We start from the raw sequence: 22,534 nt of genomic DNA on the forward strand, positions 1-22,534 counted from the left end.
TTGGTTTGTGTGTGTGTGCGTCTCTCTCTCTCTCTCTCTCTCTCTCTCTTTCTCTCTCTCTCTCTCGCTTGCTTTACCGCCCTCGCTCTCTCCTGCGCTCGCTCTCTTGGCTGCGCAACTCGGTTAATTGGGAACCCACATGCATATTGATTGCAGGGTGGCGTCAGTCCGTATAAAGTTAAGCCGGTGTTCTCCTGGATTATTCCTCCCATGCGTTTGGCGCGGTGCCCCCTCGGAGGCACGGTGCCCCTCGGAGGCACGGTGCCCCCTCGGAGGCGCGGTGCCCCTCGGAGTCGCGGTGCCCCCTCGGAGGCACAGTGCCCCGCGGAGCTGCTGACGCGCCGTGCCCCTCGGAGGCGCGGACGCGCAGTGCCCCTCGGAGGCGAGGACGCGCAGTGCCCATCGGAGGCGCGGACGCGAAGTGCCCCTCTGAGGCACAGTGCCCCGCGGAGGCACAGTGCGCCTCGGAAGCGCGGTGCCCCCTCGGAGGCGCGGTACCCCCTCGGAGGCGCGGTGCCCCCTCGGAGGCGCGGTACCCCCTCGGAGGCGCGTTACCCCCTCGGAGGCAAAGTGCCCCTCGGAGGCGCGGACGCGCAGTGCCCCTCGGAGGCGAGGACGCGCAGTGCCCCTCTGAGGCACAGTGCCCCGCGGAGGCAAAGTGCGCCTCGGAGGCGCGGTGCCCCCTCGGAGGCACAGTGCGCCGCGGAGCCTCGGAGGCACAGTGCGCCGCGGAGGCACAGTGCGACACTAAATTGAGTACAATTAACACTGAAAAGTTAACACTGGCCATAGAGTAAATTTAACTCCAAATTATTGATATTGGAGCCAACCTGCGTCGGTGTGCATCCTTGAATCTGTGCGGCCTCTCTTATTCATTTAATCGATTTTTCTTAAAAAGGAATTTCCTGGGGGTGAAATTCCCCTTGGTGGCGTTGTCATTTTATTACCATTTCTTTTATAACCCCGCCGACCACTTGGTCACACTAATGAAGTGGCAGCAGGGCTCTGAGTATGTTGTTCACTCAATAGCAGGAAAATTGAGAGAGAGAGAGAGAGAGAGAGAGAGAGAGAGAGAGAGAGAGAGAGAGAGAGAGAGAGAGAGACGCACACACACACAAACCAAAAATGGGATTTACGAAAAATGATAATTAAAAACACGGAAATGTAAAATAATTAATCATACATGTTTATAAAATGATAACAAAGTAACAAGTTGTTGCCGATAATTATTTTTTTTATTCTATATGCATTTAATTGAGAGCTTCTTTCCGTTGCTTCCTTATTTTCTTAAGTGATTTAGGATAAGTTGAACAACGATGAAGTGTTTCATCTATCAGTTGGATTATAGGACTTGGACTTGGTATTTCCTGAGCCAAATTGGAGTCGAGAAGAGGAAGGGCCCTGCCTCCATGCGACAGCGGAGAACGTGAACTTGCGCGCCTGAAGGCCCTGCCTCCATGGGCAGGGCCTCCACTCCGCCCTGGCAGGTATAAAACGCACAGGCACACACAGAAACACTTCACTTCTTACACCGGCTCAGGCAAACGCTTATAAGGTAAGATTTACAGACTTTTGATTTCAAATACAAACACTTGAAGGTAGTGTGAGTGCGCCGCGCCGCGCTCTGAACAGTGCGGAACAGTGCCCGCGGAACAGTGCGCCGCGGCGCCGCGGCGCGGAACAGTGCCCCTCGGAGGCGCGGTGCCCCCTCGGAGGCGCGGTTCCCCGCGGAGGCGCGGTGCCCCCTCGGAGGCACGGTGCCCCGCGGAGCCCCCTCGGAGGCGCGGTGCCCCCTCGGAGGCACAGTGCCCCTCGGAGGCACGGTGCCCCCTCGGAGGCGGGGTGCCCCCTCGGAGGCACGGTGCCCCGCGGAGGCGCTAACGCGCAGTGCCCCTCGGAGGCGCGGACGCGCAGTGCCCCTCGGAGGCGAGGACGCGCAGTGCCCCTCGGAGGCACAGACGCGCAGTGCCCCTCTGAGGCACAGTGCCCCGCGGAGGCACAGTGCGCCTCGGAGGCGCGGTGCCCCCTCGGAGGCGCAGTACCCCCTCGGAGGCAAAGTGCCCCGCGGAGGCGCGGACGCGCCGTGCCCCTCGGAGGCGCGGACGCGCAGTGTCCCTCGGAGGAGCGGAGGCGCAGTGCCCCTCTGAGGCACAGTGCCCCGCGGAGGCGCGGTGCCCCCTCGGAGGCGCGTTGCCCCCTCGGAGGCAAAGTGCCCCGCGGAGGCGCGGACGCGCCGTGCCCCTCGGAGGCGCGGACGCGCAGTGTCCCTCGGAGGCGCAGTGCCCCTTGGAGGCACAGTGCCCCTCGGAGGCGCGGTGCCCCCTCGGAGGCACGGTGCCCCGCGGAGGCGCTAACGCGCCGTGCCCCTCGGAGGCGCGGACGCGCAGTGCCCCTCGGAGGCGAGGACGCGCAGTGCCCCTCGGAGGCACAGACGCGCAGTGCCCATCTGAGGCACAGTGCCCCGCGGAGGCACAGTGCTCCGCGGCGCCGCGGAGGCACAGTGTGCCTCGGAGGCGCGGTGCCCCCTCGGAGGCGCGGTACCCCCTCGGAGGCAAAGTGCCCCTCGGAGGCGCGGACGCGCAGTGCCCCGCGGAGGCTCGGACGCGCCGTGCCCCTCTGAGGCACAGTGCCCCGCGGAGGCGCAGTGCCCCTCTGAGGCACAGTGCCCCGCGGAGGCGCGGTGCCCCCTCGGAGGCAAAGTGCCCCGCGGAGGCGCGGACGCGCCGTGCCCCTCGGAGGCGCGGACGCGCAGTGTCCCTCGGAGGCGCAGTGCCCCTTGGAGGCACAGTGCCCCTCGGAGGCACAGTGCGCCGCGGCGCCGCGGAGGCACAGTGCGCCGCGGAGGCTCGGAGGCGCGGTGCCCCCTCGGAGGCGCGGTGCCCTCGCGGAGGCGCGGTGAGGCGCGGTGAGGCGCGGTGCCTCGCGGAGGCGCGGTGAGGCGCGGTGCCCCGCGGAGTCACAGTGCGACACTAAATTGAGTACAATTAACACTGAAAAGTTAACACTGGCCATAGAGTAAATTTAACTCTAATTCTGAGTGGTCCGGGACATAATGTCTAACTCGCGTGATGATTGTGATAGAGAAGCAGCCTATTTTTTTTTTTTAAATCAATATCTGAACGTATGAACAATAGACTGTCAAATCAATGAAAATACAAGTTCATTTCAACAAAATTTATTGTTAACACTGAAACACACAGTAGGCCTACATTAGATATAGGGCTGCATTTTAAAATGAATTAGAGAAAATAAAATGGCTAAATTGTGCATCTTAAAACAAAGTGCTTAATTTCAGAAAAAAAATAGCAGCAGCTTGAGTTTCCCTTTTTCTTTACCTTTTACATCTCGTCTCAATACATTTTGAACAGATAACATCAAAACATCTTAACAATTTTGCAGTTTCTTTCTTTCCCCCTTGTATTCCACTTCCCCACTTTCTGTTGTTCAGTGAGAGAACTGAGCTTCAGTTTGCCCTTCCAGGATTTTAAATCTGGGCTGGAATGGTGTCAGGGCCATTCTCACACACATGTGTAGGTGCTCGTTGGTGAGCCTGGAACGATATTTAGTTTTTATTATGTTCATTGTGGAGAAAGCTGCCTCACAGCTGTATGTGGAGCCAAACATGGTCAAGATGTACAGGGCTACTTTTCTCAAATTTGGGAAAGCTGTCTCAGACCATTTGGAGCCAGAAAGTGGCAGGTTCAGTTCTTCCAAACTGCTTTCAGGGCCACATCTGCTTAGAGCCCAACCAGTTGCATTTGAAGAGGCCCAGCATTTGCCCACTTGAAGTGCTGTGTGACTTCCTTTGAGAATCCTCTGACATCAGTGATGAGAAATGGGTTCTTTATGAACTGCTGTCCAAAGCTGAAGCTATCAAAACGTTTGCTGAAGTTTTCAATCAGCTTATCAACAAAATCAACAAAAGAGGACACATCTCTCTGTCCCTGAACCTGTTCCTGAACCTGCGCTTTGTGCGCCGAGCTTCATTTACATTAGTCCTTCATCAGTCCTTCGTGCTCATGTCTAGATTAAATGTCAATCTTAGGAATTTCAGAATTAGGAAAAAAACGTTTTGATCAGGGGCGGATAGTAAAACTTTGTACCATCTCTGGGAGCTGCCAAGATCTAGAAAAAGCTCCTGAGACAAACCCGGTGTGTCTGATTACAGCAGTGGAAAATAGAGCAAAAGGGGCAGGTGCTAATTTTTATTTATTAGTATTTTATTTATTTATATTTTAAACATTCAGGGACAGGTGTCTGCGAGGCAATGACATCCGATGGGTCCAAAGCAACTTGTTTCATTCAAAAACCTTTTTTCTGTGTAGGTGCGTTTAGTTGATGCTCACATGTCAGTCGCTGGCAATTTGTCTGAGTGAAAAATATGTAAGAACCAGTGAGAGGCAAGCCAACAAGACAAAAATATAAAGATGCGTACTCAGAGAGAGGGTAGTCTGTGGTTCTATATTCATTCTTCTTTTACATTCTGGTTTAGATTTATAATCCAACCTGTTTCACTGCAGTTGATACTTGAAATGAAGGATCAGGACATAATTATCTTCTTCAGTTTACAAAGCTAAGTAACTTAAAGATAAAATGTACCAGTTCTTAATTTTGGTTTATCCATTAGCTGCTCCAAGTTTCAGTTTTACTCGTTTAAAAGTACTACAGTGTTTTGTTTTGGGGGTTTTTTGGACGCGTCTGCAGTTGTCGTGTTTGTGACTTATGATTTGCTCTTGTTTCTGACAGACTTGAAGCTACAATGGATGGAGACGGTGAACAAGCCGCTCGGGCAGAGCTGTGTGCCCTGCACCTGAGATCCTTTCAGTTGCATCTCATTTACGACCAGGCTGACGGACTGGCTGCGATCCTTTACTATGACAGAGAGAAACTTTGTGAAATATTCCTCCAGACAATCACGATGGTGTTCTTCAGGAGCTGGATTCACAGGCCTGAGTGACCAAGACCATCAATGACTTGCCCTTATACAGAGAGGAGCTGGGAACCTCTGAAGGGCCTCCAGCATCCAACAGTGCCTGCAGAGACTGAACATTGTTGATGTTGTGTAAACTTCAATAATGAATTAATCAGAATCAGAATACTTTATTGATCCCTGGGGGAAATTAATTAAAATAAATAATTAAAATGTACTTTCCTTCTTATTATTCCATACATTCATTTAACCAACACATTTGTTATATTGATGACTGCTTTTCAAGGGCTGATCACCGCTACTAACGTCCCTGGATGGACTGACAACATCCGAACAATGACAGCAGTTCTCATGACTGAGGGCTTGGATGAACTGCAATATATATTCATTTTTAGAATTTATATTTTGTGTTAACTGCAGTTTGGCTCAAAGTGTTAATGCTATCTTCTTTTAATAAACAACACTGCCATATGCAAAACTAGGGGTGGCAAGAGATTATGTTAGAGACAGTGGCATCGTTAGGCCTATTTTGGGGGTGCTGAAGCCTCCCTAAAATATTCTTAAGCCCCCCTAAATAATTTGCTGTTTGGGTTTGTTTTTTTTGTTTTGTTTTTTCTTTTTTTTTACAGAACTTGCAGACAAATTCAATATAAAGATGCAGGAATATGAGTTTAAAGAAATAATAATATAAACCTGTCGCTACTCACAAAAATATGATCATAACTCGGTTGGTCCCTTTCACTTTACACTGTTAAGGTAGCGTCAGTGCTTCGTTATCCAATCCGTTCCAGTTGTTCACAGGGGACATCCACATGACTGAAAATCCAGTCCTCGTTTCACTGCTACTTTACACTCCGCTCGTATACACCTGCGGACACACTAGCGTACATGCGGCAAACAGCAAGAAATCGTGGATATACGCAAGTTTTTCAAGAAAGTAAGTCTTCATCACTGGCTGGTAGTAACAATTAGTTAGCTCCAGCTAACAGCAGAGAGTCCCATGTAAATAATGAACCAGGTGCTCCCCAATTTGATAAATAAAAACCTGGCTAGCGCACTAAGTTAAATTGTTAGCATAATGTTCATTTCTGTCACTCGTTTTAGCTCTGAAAAATCGAGCTGAGCTCATTCAGGTATGGTCATCATCAGTGGAAATAATAATAATCACTCCATCCCCATTAACCTGTAGGAGTCAGGGCAGAGGAGCACAGAGAGGCAGAGGGGAGAGACGTCTGCTGGAGAGGTGAGTCAAAGGATGGAGTCATTTGTGATGCAGACAGTCTGATTAGAATTTTATGGGACTCAATATGGATATGAAATATGAAACATTTCAGTCACGGTACAACATATAAGACCTGTTTAACTTGAGCTTTTATTTAGGAGAGTCAAGGTTAGAAAGTGGAGAGAGCAAAGAGAGATATATATATATAAGTCAAATTAGCCTGACTCACATATTTTTGAGGGTTCTATTTTAATTTTACTTCAATTCAAGTAATTTAGTAATTTTTTCAGGGGTTTAAATTGCAACCATTTTAGTCACATGCGTGCTCAAAATATAATGTTTGTAACTTCAAAATATTTGGGAGCAACAAATTACTGTGGAGCGTGAGCAGAAGTCATGATATTAGCAATTTACATTACAATTCAGTATGTTTTAATGTATCTTGAAGGGTGAGGCAGAAGGGGAGGCTGAGGGAGAAAAAGGTCAACAGGCAAGTTCAAGTCAGAGAGAGCAAGGAGAGACAGAGGAGCTGCAGCAAATAGATCGAGAGGCAGAGGAAGATCAAGTTATTACAGAGAGAGGAGAGCAAACAGGCCAAGAGAGGGAAAATGATGAAGCAGCTGCAGCAACTCATTCTACTACAGGGTTTGATTTAGGTGACAAAGACACAGGGCCCAGACAGGTGAAGCTGAAGAGCTATCCACATGATACTTTTGGTACACAGAAGTGAGCATTTAACCACAGCTGGTTTGAAAAGCACAACTGGTTAGAATATTCAGTCAACCAGAGTGCAGCTTTCTGCTTCCCATGTAGAGTGTTTGGCAAAAACATCAAACATGATAGTTTGGTCAGTAGCGGTTGCAAGAACTGGAAGAAAGCTTTAGTCATCTTTGGCAAGCATGAGATGGCTCAAACACATAAGGACAGTGTTGTTACATGGAAAAGCTACCAGGGAACTAGCAAACAGGGAAACGTTGCACAGGTGATAGCAACTGCAAATGTGAGTGAGATAGTCGAAAGAAGAGAGTATCTCAGACGAATTGTTGCAGTCACCTCTGTGTTAGGGAGACAGGGACTCCCTTTTCGTGGCCATGATGAAGGTGAAGACAGCCCAAACAGAGGGGATTTTCTTGCGTGCATGGAGCTTTTGAAGGAGTTTGATGCTTTTCTTCAAAAACATAATCCCCCATCAAATGCACAGTATATCTCGCCAACATCCCAGAATGACCTGATTGACTGTTGTGCCCAGGAAGTTACTAGTGTCATTGTATCTGAAATGACAAAGTCTAAAGTCTATGCCATCATGGCAGATGAGGCAAGGGATGAAAAGGCAGAGCAGTTAGCTGTTTGTGTCAGGTACGTGTCAGAGGGGGCAGTGAAGGAGCGTTTCCTTGCACTTGCAGAGATAAAATCATTTGATGCCCAGTCCATTGCAAATGAGATTCAGCAGCAGATCCAAAACTATGGTCTTGCAGAGCTTAAGTGTGTAGCACAAACATATGATGGTGCAGCCGTTATGAGTGGCTCCACTGGAGGTGTACAAGCACATTTTAGAAGGCTCCATCCTGAGGCTATATATGTGCATTGTTATGCTCATCAACGCAACCTGGTTTTGTGCAATACTTGCAAGGCTGTCCCAGAGGCTGTGGAGCTTTTCAGCTTGTTGGAGTGTGTGTATTCTTTCTTCAGCACCTCCCTAGTCAATCATCATAAGTTCATGGAGACTCAGGCAAAGCTTGGATTGACAAAAACTGAGCTTGTGCAACTTTCAAACATTCGCTGGGCATGTCAGTTGCGATCAATCAGTGCAGTTCTTGAGACATTGCCTGCCATTTTGGAGTGCCTATCTGCAATTGGATCCCCCATAGCTGTTGGTCTCAGAGCAAAGCTCTACAAGTTCTCAGCAGTCTATGCACTACTGATGTTTTAGTCTATTCTGTCGGTAACCAAAGGACTCCACAAATTCCTGCAGAAAGAGACTTTAGACCTGGCAGAAGCTTTCATCTGCAAACAAGCTGTGTGTGACACACTTGAGGGCAAACACTCAGATGCATTTGCTACAGAGCTGTATGAGAAAACCAAGGCCCTGTGTAACACCCACAGTATCCCTGAACCAGGTGCCAAGACAAGGCACAAACAGAGGGAAATGGAGGATTTTGTCCTGGAGGCAACTGTGGGTTCACGCACTGAATTGAACAACTCAGACACATTGAAAAGAGAGTTACTTTTCCCTTGTGTGGATCGGATGGTTGGCGAGCTTGATCAAAGATTTTGCAGTGTAGATGCAGGGCTGCTAAAAGGCGTCCAGGCATGCAGTCCTAAATCTGAGAACTTCTTGAGTGAACCACACTTGAATGAACTTGCAAAGCACTACAGACTTGACCTGAAAAAAGAGGAGGTTCTGGTGGCCAGAAACTTTCTTACCAAAACACAGAGGCTGGATGTCCACCCAAAAATATGTTGTCTGTGTACAACCTCCTTGATTCAGACATGTTTCCCTCTCTGAGGGCAACCATCCAAGTTGCCCTAACAGTGCCTGTCAGCAGCTGCTCGTGCGAAAGGTCCTTTAGTGCACTGCGTCGGCTGCACTGCGTCGGCTGCACTCCTGGCTGCGTCAAACAATGGGTCAGAAAAGACTTCACAGTCTTGCAGTCATGTCTATTGAAAAAGACACGCTTCAGCATCTGAGTCACAACAGAGTGATTGACCGATTTGCCACTCTTAAAAACAGACGTCATTCTTTGATGCTTCCACCCACCAAGTAACTGGTGATTGCAGCCAGAAAAATGTACTTTTTTATTTTCAGTTTTTTTCTTGTTATTGACGCAGCAAACACATTTCCTCTGTTTTCTTGTTGTACTGTATTATAAAGCAGACTGAAATAAAACAATAGATCTATTGGTGGCCTAGGATGTTTAATCTGTCCAAAAAAGTAGGAAAACAATTTCTCAGTCTTTGTTTTCTGTTTGTGAAATTTTGTGCTCATTCACTACGTTCGTTCATATCGTGTGTGTATCTCTTGGGGGTTAAGCCCCCCCCCGTCCTTAAAACCTAGTGACGCCCCTGCTATCAACTTCAAAATGTGTGTTTTGAAAGGTTTTTTAAGAAAAAAAATTAGGACAACATAGCAAAAAAACCCATCACTTTTTATTGTCTTCATTCATGCTCAGTCATCCAGGTAAGGAAATCCCTAAAACTGATTCTGTTCATCTGGACGTGGCGTTTTCAGTCGAAGAAATTCTACTACCGGTAAGTGACTTCTTCAGTCTCAGCTGACTGCAGGTTTCCTGAGCCTTTTAACAGTACATTTGCATAATGACTTAAACTAGCTTCACTGACAAACAGCGGGCTATGAGGTCAGTTTTATGATCGTTAATTGTCATATTAATGCTTTGAGTAAATGTGGTTATCCCAGCTGGATATTTGTCAAAGCTGGGAAGGCACCTAAAGAAAGCTCCAGGTGATCCAGGAGAGAAGGACAACTGCTGCCTTATCCTGTACGTGTCAGGAGTATCGGAACAGCTGAGACATATTTTTTCTAAACAACGCGTCTCTGTGGCTTTTAAACCCCAAACACTATGTCAAAGATTTGCAGGTCCCCAACCCAAGCAGAGTAATATAGTGTGCACTGTTAAGTGCCAGGAGGATTGCCATGATTTATACATCGGGGAAACCAAACAACCTCTGGCGAAGCGGATGGCACAACACAGGAGAGCTACCTGGTCAGGCCAGGACTCTGCAGTCTATTCACACCTACAGGCCAGTGGACACTCTTTCAATGATGAGGATGTAACATCCTGGACAGGGAGGAACGCTGGTTTGAGCGCAGAGTCAAGGAGGCCATTTACGTGAAAAGGGAAAGACCATCTCTGAATCGAGGAGGAGGCCTAAGGGTATATCTGTCACCATCTTACAATGCTGTGATTGCAGCCATTCCCCAACTCTGTGTGAATGGTACTCATGACCATTGATAGCACACCGATAAAGAGGACCAGCTCTGTCCTGGACAGTCCCATAGACTGCAAAGAGATGGTGGGTGAGAGGAGGATGTTAGCCAAGCTGACATCTATTATGAACAACAGCTTGGCTACCAGGTTGTCTATTATGAGCCTGCAGAGGCCCTGAGCAGCTCTGTTACAGGACAGAGGACTAAACTGCAGCAGCTAGACTGTACAATATACACGTAATCAGGGCTGTGCAGAGATGTCCGATGAGGAAGGTGCTTAAAGGAGCACATAGGACCAGGCTGAACAAAAACAACCCACATTAATCAAGAATCTAATATGGAATCATATCATACTATATCACTGTCATCAGGTGGGAACAATGCAAAGCAAATGTAGCCTATGTTTCACCTGATGGTTACAATGTTGCTGCTGCTCCTGCTGCTGATAGTGCTGCAGGGCAGGGCTGTGCTGATCTGAGAAAGTAGACATTCAAAAGTCCATAGGAGACACTGTATCTGATTAAACAAGTGTTATGAGATAATAATTATAAAATGACAGCACTTGGAATCATGAGGCAAGAGATTAATAAAACTGTGGGAAATAAACTCGGCTCTGTCTGTGACTCACTCTTCTTCCTTCATCTCCTCATCTCATCTATCATTCTCCACTTTCTGTCCATCTGAGAACAAGGCACAATCTGCTGTTGCATTAAACTATGATTTAATTATCCACACTTAATAACTCTTGAACCTAATCCATAAAAAAGTAATGATATAAATATTTTTATTGAACTAAAACATTGCAACTTTATTTATTATTGTTTTTATACTTGAGTGATAATTTAAAAAGAAAATCTGTACACATAAAGCACATATAGTTACATTTTATACCTTTTCCAGAATACTGTATATACCATAGCCACAAGATGACATCATTGTGCTGATCCAGTCCTTGTCCTTCCCTGTCTGTCTGTCTGCCTGCCTGCCTGTCTGTCTGTCTATCTATCTTGCTAGACAGACAGACAGACAGACAGATAGATAGATAGATAGATAGATAGATATCATTAAACAACTTTAAAAGATTTCCATTATATATAAAATAATGTATTTATGATGATTCAGTTTGTCTTTCAATTCAGTGCAAAGGAGAAAGTTTGTTAAATGTTTAAATTTTACAGATACAATATTTTTGCTGCTGTAAAATCAGCATTTTGTCATATTTGAAATATAATTCTAATACAGCTGTTCTTTATGTATTTTCTTTAAAACCCAGTGTGTGTGTGTGTGTGTGTGTGTGTGTGTGTGTGAGTACTACGGCAGTGTAAAGTAGCATAAAAGGAGCAGGTGTTAGTTTTTATTTATTGATTCATTTGTAATTTTTACAGCTTGGGAAAACTGTAAAAACTGCATATTTAGTTATTGTTATAAATCTCCCTGTAACACCATTTTTGCGTTTTTATTTTCTCTGAAAATATAGAGAACATTACATAACAAAAATGTACTTTTCATAATAATAATATCATTAAATAACTTTAAAAGATTTCCATTTGATGCTTTAAATTTAATATAATAAAAAATATATATTTTATATGTAAAATAATCTTAAAATATTATTGTACAAAAATGGCAGCAATTTAATTTGTTTAATAGTTTTAGCTGATCGTCTGTGACACCAGGAAGACCGTACACCTGCATCTCTACCAACTTGCATTGCAGTTTCTGGGCTCTCCAGCCTCTTTGTTCCACATTTCCTCTAATGCAGGAGAAATTATCTCCAAGAAAAGAAACTCGACCATCACACAGTGGAACAAATTCTCTTCTCAAACAAAAACCAAACGGATAACCTTAAATGCATCACGTTTTTACTTTACAAGTTCATAAGCATTCTCCCTTTTCAGTTCTACCTCCTGGTCAAACATATGTATAAGAAAATTGGCCCAGTATCATATTATTTATACACACAGCTGTCTTTCTGTCCAGTGATTAATTGCATGAGTTCATGGAGGCAGGACCTCACAGCAGAAGCGTACTCCATAATCTGTTGTACATTATTATATGTATATTATATGTATTTTTCATGTATTGTATTTACCAACATCAAGAAGTCACAAGCAAAGAAAGACCACACCATGGCGCATAAGCAACGTTTATTGACCAAATTTATCTACTAAACAAATAGACGTAACATTTTTTTCACCTCCCAAAAAGCAAAGCAACGGCAGCCCAATATCAGACAGAATTGTGAACTCGTCATAATGAAGCAGTTCATTTTGTAGATTCAAGCTGCTCTTCATACTTTTGGCCATCAGGCGTCACCAGAGGACTGTGTTGAAAGTCCCACAGAGTTGGTCACGCAGGCCTGCGAATCCAGTTCCTGAAGAACTCCGTCACCATCCTCTGCAGGAATATCGCAGCAAGCTTCTCTCTGTCACCATAAAGTATCACAGCCAGTCCGTCGGTCTGGTGGTAGATGAGATGGAAACGAAACCAGGAACACACACGCAGGACAAAGAGCGGAGTGGCATCTTCACAGTGTCCGTCCATTGCAGCTTCAAGTCTGTTAGAGGGAAGAACAAACCATAAGTCACAGTCAGCGATAGCTGCAGACACGTCAAAGAAAACACTGTAGTACCTTTTAAACAAGTAAACCTGAAGGAAACTTGGAGCAGCTAACAGGCAAGTCAACCAAACTTAGGAACAACGTTAAACCAGTACATTTAATCCTTAAGTTAATTCCCTTTATTAGAGATCCTTCTGTTTCAAGGGTTCACTGCAGTGAAACTGGCTGCATTATAAATCTAAACCAGAATTGTTGCCTACGATATTGCCACAGAGCAAGCACCTTTTCAGTAACTTATCTTTCTCGTAGAAATGTGCTCCAAATAAAGAACTTTGTTGACAAGATTATTAGTTTATCATTTATAAATCAATATCGTCGGTATTGACAGCATTTTTTTTAAGTGAACATGTAAAAGAGTGGGATTAAGCGATGCGGTTGAAAAAAAAATTGTGGCTTCCGTCACATTAAACTCTGTGAGGATACAGGAAAAGGAGAGAGTGCGCAGATGTACGGGAAATTGAGGAGGTCTCAAATATCTGCTTTCAGCAGTTTTTATACACAAGTATGGGTGTGTAGGCGCACGGTGTGCCCCCCTCTCTACTAAAGAACCATTTCTTGATGGTTCTTTGGGGCACCTTTAATGGTTTTTCAAAGAACCTTTTTTAAAATGCAGTCTTTACTGCAACTTGCTGATTTGTTTTTTTAAGTTTAAATTTGGACAAATCTGTTAACACTATCATTACGGACAAGTTTTGTTTAACGTACAAACACTACCTTCAAGGTTTTGTATTTGAAATCAAAAGTCAATCTTACCTTTATCCACAATGCTTACAATAATAATCCGTTTCTTATTTCTTCTTTTTCGACCTCTATAAGCGTCGCCGAGGTTTGTCTGAGCCGGTGTAAGGAGTGAAGTGTGCCTGTTTTTATACCTGCCAGGGCGGAGTCTTCTGCGCGTGTATGCAAACTCCGCGTGTATGGAGGCAGGGCCCGGCAGGAACTGCCGAGAAGAGGCCTCTTCCCGGGCCCTGCCTCCATACACGCGGAGTTTGCATACACCTCCTCATACGCGGAGAAGGGTGATGAGATCTACCTCATGCTCTCTCGCTCTCTGGGCTCTCTGGGCTCTCTCTCTCTCTCTCTGTGTGTGGGTCTACACAGAGCGCATGCGGGCCGCATTGATGGTTCACACTAGAGCGCGTTTGCTGTCGCATTTTATTTGTAGTGTGAACAAGCAGACAAAAATCAGATTTGATCAAAAAATATCGGAATTGAGCATCAAGACCTGCAGTGTGAACTTAGCCCAATTTGGCTCAGGAAATAGCAAGTCCAAGTCCTATAATCCAACTGATAGATGAAACACTTAAGAAAATAAGGAAGCAACGGAAAGAAGCTCTCATCCAATTAAATGCATGTAGAATAAAAAATGAATATCGACAACAACTTGTATTTTTCTATTACTGTGAGAACTATGCTCATTTCTACATTTGAATGTGATGTAGGCAGGTCTGATGTATGGATGGATGTGTGAATGTGAGGGTGTTCAACATGTGTTTGTATTATACTATAAAAAATTTCAATAAAAATATATGGAAAAAACAACTTGTTAATTTGTTATCATTTTATAAACATTAATTATTTTACATTATTTTACATTAATTATTTTACATTTCCGTGTTTTTAATTATCATTTTTCGTAAATCCCATTTTTGGTGTGTGTCTCTCTCAATTTTCCTGCTATTGAGTGAACAACATACTCAGAGCCCTGCTGCCACTACATTAGTGTGACCAAGTGGTCGGCGGGGTTATAAAAGAAATGGTAATAAAATGACAACGCCACCAAGGGGAATTTCACCCCCAGGAGATTCCTATTTAAGGAAAATAGATTAAAGGAATAAGAGAGGCCGCACAGATTCAAGGATGCACACCGACGCAGGTTGGCTCCAATATCAATAATTTTGTTTATAGTGAAAATAGATGAAATATTAGAAAACAAAATGTAGCGTCCCAGGCCAGACTGACAGACTTGCCAGACTTGCCTCTGTTCACTGAAATAAAACAGAGCAATACGTTAAAAGAGTAAAAGGACTCTGAGCGTCAGGCTCGCTACATATCATAAAAACTAAAACTTCAATCTTTAATAGCTTTAATAAAAGAAATCACACATGCACACCAAACTGGAAGGCTTACATCCCACAAATCAACGTTAGTCAAAGTTCCAAGTTAAAACTCTTTTATTTGTTATCAAATCCTTAAAATCCGTAGAAAAACAGTGATCAAAAACATTCCAAGCTTGAGCGGTCAGCAAAAGTCGACTTCCCCCATCACCCACTCATTCACAAAATTTCCCTCGGGCCGTGAACAGGTGATATAGCAATCACTATTACTGACACCACGTGACCCAAAGCTACGCCTATCCATAACATTCCGGCTCCTAATTATTACATTTTTACAGTAATAATTACACATCCAACAACACAACTCACAACACACACTTCATCATATCACAAACACCCAGTGAGACAACATAACATACTCAAAAAGTCCACCAAAGTTATTTTCTCATGTCTTCTCTTCTTTTCTTCTGTCTGCACATGGTCAGTCAGTCATAGGCCAGAGGTTACCAGCACTTAGCCTAAATATAGTCAGTCTGTAATGTACATCTCATAACATTAAAGTCAATTCAAAGTTAGTTATGTCACACTGTGTCAAAAATGTCATAGTCATGGGTCAGAAGCCTCCTGAAGAAGGCATATCTGTGTGATGGGTCTGCACACATGGCTGGTTGGGGTCTTAATCCAGACCTGACGCACAAGCCCCTTTTCATCTGGTGCAGCTCCGGTGACTCTCCCAATGATCCAGGAACCACGAGGTGCAGAATCATCCACTATAAGGACCACATCTCCGGGAACGAAGTTGCGTTTAATCCTTCCCCATTTCTGGCGCTCTAATTCTGTGACTGGGACTCTCTTTGCATATCCTCTAGATATAAGATCTGTCATGAAGGCAGTGTAGTCTTTGTGAAAGTCTTTATCTCTGATGAACCTTTTCTTCAAACCTAAGGCTCGTTGCTCAATTGCACGGTTGTCAGGCATTCTTATGTCTCGGTCTTTTAGTGGCAGGGCAATGCTGTAGTGCCAATCCCCCAAAGTCACCGTCTTGCTGGCCAATTCCAGGAACTTCAAGTCTTCCTTTGACAGCCCCATCTGTTCATCATTGCTGCTCTCAGGAAAATCCATCTTGAACTGCTGTTTCCATAGCTTGTCCAGTATGACAGCAGAAACTCTGTTGGCGGTAACTGTTGCCAAACATCCTGGCCTTCCACAGCATTCTCGATTAAGTGGCCCATTCACAGTCCAGCCGAGCACAGTCCTAATGGCAAAGGGTCCATCACCTACACTCCGGATGACCTCCAAAGGTTCTAGAGCTCTGGGAATATTCATGCCAATCAAAAGCTCAACATTGGCCTTAATTTCTGGCAAATGAACGTGCTTCAAATGTGGCCAGTCATCCAGGTCCTGTTGATTTGGGATGTTACCAGTATCTACAGGCATTTTATGCTGAGTGAAGAGGTTAGGCATATCACAGTACATGTCACTGTCCAATCCAGCAACTTCAAGTTCAGGTACAATGAAACTGTCCACCACTTTCTCCTGTCCCATGGTGCGCAGGAGAATCTTTGTCTTCCTCCCAGCAATATTCAGCTTGTCCATAAGACCCACTGTACAAAAGGATGCTGAACTCCCATGGTCCAGAAAGGCATACGTTTCCACTATTCTTTGACATCTCTTTGATTTTACTTTAACTGGCACAATGGCAAGCTTACAGTCCTGTTCACCGGCCCCAGTAAGACCACTAGTCTGGATCGTAACAGGAATGTGATCTGCCTCATTATTAGGTTTGACTTCATTCTTCTCTTTGTGGTGGATATGGAGTATACTTGCATGTCGGAGGCCACAGATTTTACATGAAAGGCGTTTTCTGCATTCTTTGCTTATGTGCCCAGTACACAAACAGCCAAAACAAATGCGGTTCTTTTTAAGAAAAGAAATCTTCTCATCATGAGGTTTCTTATCAAGCAGAGCGCATGACTCCAGTGTGTGTCCGCCTTTGCAGAAAAAACAAGCCTTCACAGTGCTGTGATGATCTTGAGCCTCTATCTGATTCTGTCTCTCGACGTCAGAGACTGTTGTGGCGAAGCTACTTCCTTTAGCTTTTAGATGTGGAGAACATTTCCTTCCATTGCTGCCCTTGGCTGCTAGATGTGTTGCTGGAACGTCACATAGATTTCCAAAGATGGGATCTGTTACAATTTTAACTTGATGCTCAAGGAAGGAAACAATGTCAATGAATGCGGCTCTGCGATGTTGCCTCTCCTGAATGTCATATGCTACTGTTCGCCATTTGTCTTTTAACTTATATGGCAGTCTTCTAATCACAGCAAGCATATTGGCAGGTGTATTTAATTCAGAGAGATCATCAATCTCTTCCATTGCATTGCAGCATCCACGTAAGAACAAACAATATGCCTGAAGAGCTTTTCCATCTTCTGATCTAATCAGTGGCCATGAGTGAACTTTGTTCAAATAGGCAGATGCAATCACATGTCCATTCCCAAAGTGCTCATACAGCAGAGTCTTTGCCTTCACATATCCAGCACTTCCAGACATATGTTGGCAGCTTTTAACAAGTTCATTGGGCTGCCCCTTGGTGTACTGTGCAAGATAATGCAGGCAGTCACCAGCATCGCCAGTCTTTGCTTCTATGACCTGTTCAAACGAGCGCATAAAGGCCTGAAAATGTAAAGGGTCACCATCAAAGGTTTGAATCTCCCTTTTGGGCAGTGAAGAAAGACCTTGCTGATGGACCAACATACAAGTTAATTCATTTTGTTTTTCCATAATGGACAACAGATTTTCATTGGCTACTGGAAAAGCAGCTTGTGGCTTAGGCAAAGGTGGAATTGATCCAAAAGCATCAGAAGGCCCCATAAAAGCTGGTGCAGGCCTTTCCCTTTTGATATTCTGTTGCACTGTTTTTACTTGAAGCTCTGCATTCCCAGTGATTGCATTTCCTTTTGTAAGCGTCTGAGGAACAAAAGTCTCTGCATCCGCATTAAGAATTTCAAGGCTGTTTCCCTTTGTTTTAAAATATGATTCCATTCCATTAGATTTCCGTGAAGCGACGCTCCGCATAGCGGATCCAGTTCTCAGCACGTTCACCTTTGCAACAGTTGCAGCTATATCTGCTTCAAGCTGAAGTTGTTCTTTCTTTCTCCTCAATTGTTCCTCTTGTTCTTCAAGAGAGTGTTTTTCTTTCAGCATATGTTGACGTGCGAGCAAGGCGGCCATTTCAGCTTCTGCCCTGAGACATGCAGATGAAGTAGATGATACTCTTGAGCTTGACCTACTGCCTTGATTTGACACACTGTCGGATGGCAACACGTCATCATTAACATCGTTCTGAGGATTAAGAGATAATTGTGGTTCTTTTCCAGTGTGCTCTCGAACCTCCACTTCTCCTCCCAGGGAAGTTTCCTGTGACTGTGCCTTGTCAGATGATGGCCTCCCTGAATGTTTATCAGTTTCAGAAAGCCATATGTTAACATCCTCCATAAACCCTTTATTGTATTTAGAGATGCTTGAGAACCATGTATTTTGTTTATCTTTCTCATCAAATGAGATTAGAGAAAGTAAAGATTCATGCAATGCACTGGCATCCTTAAACAGGTGTGTTAACTCATCAAACTGTTTTTTGACTTGTGAATGATTTTTATCATCTTTCATTAGCTCTTTAAGAGACATAACACTTTTCATTTTGTTTACATGCCTTTTCCGATCTGTTTGGATGGTTTCAATTTTGTTTGCAAGAGCTTTCTCAGTGAGGGAAGTTATTCTTTTATCCTTTTCAGTTTTTCCAACAACAGATGCAGCCTGTGATCCACTCATTTTAAACATTCAACATAAGCAGCATGCCAAAATCCAAAACAAAGGCAACAGCAATTCCTCCAAACTCAGGTGAACGCCTGCAGAGCCACAGCACACACACACACCAAACCGAATAGCAAACGTAGCGGTGGGCGTGTCACAAAAACATCTTCGTATGGTCAGAATCCAAACTGCGTTCAAACAAACAATACGCAGCACAAAAACACAATTTACATACCACCGTCGTCTTCTCCTTATCCGTCAGACTAGCCGATTTTATGGGTGTAGTGGTGGCGGTGTGTGGGCTCGCGTCGGCGTTTATTCAGCGCTGATTGCGGGACGCTCCATTGCCGTCGCGCTTTTTGCTGACAAATATTGGCGACTTTCAAGCCTTTGAGTCGCCGAGCAGCTGAATAGGGGAATAATGTTGACGCGCCCGCTGTTTAAAACGTTAGTCAAAGTTCCAAGTTAAAACTCTTTTATTTGTTATCAAATCCTTAAAATCCGTAGAAAAACAGTGATCAAAAACATTCCAAGCTTGAGCGGTCAGCAAAAGTCGACTTCCCCCATCACCCACTCATTCACAAAATTTCCCTCGGGCCGTGAACAGGTGATATAGCAATCACTATTACAGACACCACGTGACCCAAAGCTACGCCTATCCATAACACCCATCACTCACTCACTGATGGATACAGCTTTTGAAAATCTAAGAAGAAGCTTCTGATAGGTTAGTAGAGTCCATGTGAGTAAACTGGTGGCACAGCTGTGGATGCATATAAGGCAAAACACAGAGCCTTCTTCTTTGACATGGGAACATCAAGAGATGTCAACCAAAACACCAGGAAAAGAACTGTGGAGCTCCATAAGTGTGGCTCAATTTTGAATACAATTTGGTGCCATTTGCAATTAAGAAATACAGATAGTTTCTCTCTTTACTCTTAAAGTTAACAAATATGTTTTTATATTGATCAATCTAAAAAAATAAACATTTAGTCTAATTTGATGTTACAATTAAAAAAGTGTTTGTGTTTTGATCTGAAGAGTACATAAATATCTGGTTTCAACTGTATATTTGATGATTGTCAGCACAAAGAGGGAGAGAGAGGAACAGAGAGGGAGAGAGAGGAACAGAGGGAGAGAGAGAGGAGAATGAGGACAGAACAGAGATGAACAAGAGCAGGTGAGACACACATGTTAGTCAAATGGTCGTTTACCAAAAGTATCACGGTATCATAGGTACTCACGTATCTCGTACCTAGTGTTTCTTTTTAGGTTTGCTATTTTGCAAATTCTACATTTATTAAGTTATGCAGGCTTGTTTGCACAACAAGGCTAAATAATTATATAAACTTTTCTAAATCTAAATATTGTACTTTGGTAGAATTAAAAAACAAGTGTAGTGCAGGTCTATGATGATTTTTAGTGCTACTATCATCTAGTTCTGATTCTGGTTTTGTCTTTGTTAAATCCTCAGTAGTCCTGATTTTGAACCGTTGTAGTCCTGTTTTAACTCTGGATCAGTTCTGGGTCTGGTTGAATTGGGGTTTAGTCCTCATGTCTTGATACAGGCCCGACTTTGTTCTGCCTTGCTGCTTAATTAAAAAACTAGTTTAAGGTGTCCTGGATATGTGATATATATTTTTCCCTATATGAAGTCATTCTTTTTTGAACAAAACTCAAAACAGAGCCTATTAATCTTTCAGTCATTTCTAAACCCCTTGCCTTTTATCCAAACTCCTCAGACTTTTGCTTCACACACACACAGACAGAGAGAGAGACTGGCTGCCCAGCCCCCTTCAGAAAGAAGCCACTTTCTCTGAAGCTTTGTCCACAATTCACAAATAATTGTTGATCTTTGGTGCTTTGTATTTAATTTTAAAAAACTATACCGTGAACATGGGTTTAATAGTGCTCTGCACTAGAGGGTTAATTATTCTGAGAACTACACATTAACATCCATTAGTTTTTCCCAAATTTATATTAGAAGTAAACTTTCATATTTTTGACGTTTTTTAATCGCCTACTTTTGGCGCAGATGCGCATTAAAGCTGGAAAAGATGACAAAGAACATTTTATTACATTTTATTACATTTTATTAGCCTATTGGCGACTTCTTCAGGTTCTAGAACAAAAATTGGTGCATGGATTAATAAAATGAAAGATAACTGATGTGTGTTTTTATAATATTCATTTATTTATGGGATTAAAAATACAAATAGGCCTACAAAGATACAAACTCCAACTGCCCATGTCATATTGAGGTAAGGCGGCTGGTTTCTCCATGTAAGCTCAGGCTCTGACGATCTCGGTCACACACTGCTATGCTTGCGATCCCCATTCTGGATGACCGCCGTCAGGACTCTTCTGAAGAATACGACAGCAAGCCTCTGTGTCCCTCTGTACAGCATGGCAACAAGCCCGTCAGTCTGGTCGTAGTAGAGATGCAGGTGAAAGGAGCGCAGCTGCAGGACACACAGCTGTGCCCGAGCGGCTCCTTCACCGTCTCCATCCATTACGGCTTCAAACCCTGCAGAAAGAAAACAAATCACAGATGAGTCAAGGATCACATAAAAACTTTCTTCATCCCAAACAATGAACGCTCTGTTTTATAATAACCCAAACCCCTTTGACAAGTTCACAAGTGTGATCAAAGACTGAGAGCCCGAGGAGTAACGTTTGTCCTAGTCCCAGTCTAATGATCAGTTCTCTCTGTTGAACTAACAACACTGAAAAAACTTCAAAGAAAACTTCCCACCTTCAAAAGCGCACACGGCAGCTGACTCAGTGAAACAAATAAACGTTAAAGGGAACTTGGGAAAGCTAAAAGGGCTCAAGTTTGCCAAAAGTGGGAACAATGAACTTAAGTCGCTTACCTTTATTAACAATGCTGAAGATAATGATCCTTTTCTTATTTTCTTCTGTTTCAGCCTTTAGAAGCGGGGCCAAAGTTTGTCTTCTTGCCCTTCTTCCTTGTCAACGTATAAACGGCATAATATTCTGATATATACTTGACCCCTGTTTCAATCCAGGGGGTCAGTGTTGACATTGTGGAGGACTATAAATACCTTGGAGTACACATTGACAATAAACTGGACTGGGCTAAAAACACCACAGCACTTTACAGGAAGGGCCAGAGTCGTCTCTATTTTTTGAGGCGACTGAGGTCCTTCAACATCTGCCAGAAAATGCTCAGGATTTTCTATGAGTCTGTGGTGGCCAGTGCGATCCTCTATGCTGTTGCATGCTGGGGGAGCAGGCTGAGGGTTGCAGATGCCAACAGACTTAATAAACTAATCCGTAAGGCCAGCAATGTTGTGGGGATGGAGCTGGACTCCCTCAAGGTGGTGTCGGAGAGGCGGATGCTGTCCAAGATAAAGACAATGTTGGATAACACCTCCCACCCACTCCATGACATGTTGGTCAGTCACAGGAGCTCGTTCAGTGAGAGACTGAGATTACCGAAAAGCACCACTGAACGACACAGGAAATCATTCCTGCCTGTGGCCATCTCCCTGTACAACGCATCCACTTAACACACTGTTTGCTGCTACAACTACACATGTTTCTTTTCCAAATATTTATTTATAAGTGACTTATGTATGTATGTATGTATATATATGTATATATTGTACTATTCTTAGTTAGCGTATTGTCTGTCTTGTCTTAATGTTGGTTTAAAATGGAGCACTGTAACAAAAAATAATTTCCCCCAGGGATCAATAAAGTATTCTGATTCTGATTCTGATATGAGTCGTCGGTAAGTTATCGCACTTAGTGCACAATTGTGCATCGTAAGAAAGGGGATGAGATGAGTATGTGAGATCTGTCAGTGTCTCTCCCCTTAGAGAGAGACGAGTCTTGCATACTCTCTTACTTACCTCTTTGCACAGTAAGAGGGGTCTGAGAGCTATGTGGGGATGTATTACTGGGCTTAAACCCGGGTTGT

The 22,534-nt window shown here is 44.1% G+C and overlaps 1 pseudogene; it reads left to right on the top strand.

Moving 5' to 3' along the window:
* Positions 1-7,263: 7,263 nt before the first annotated feature.
* On the top strand, positions 7,264-9,134 carry LOC146715065 (zinc finger MYM-type protein 1-like; annotated as a pseudogene).
* Positions 9,135-22,534: the final 13,400 nt, after the last annotated feature.

The sequence above is a fragment of the Copadichromis virginalis genome, linkage group LG3 (genome assembly GCF_057382275.1).
Source record: "Copadichromis virginalis isolate Kocher_CV1m ecotype Utaka linkage group LG3, C_Virginalis_male_GT1.1, whole genome shotgun sequence".
Taxonomy (NCBI): domain Eukaryota; kingdom Metazoa; phylum Chordata; class Actinopteri; order Cichliformes; family Cichlidae; genus Copadichromis; species Copadichromis virginalis.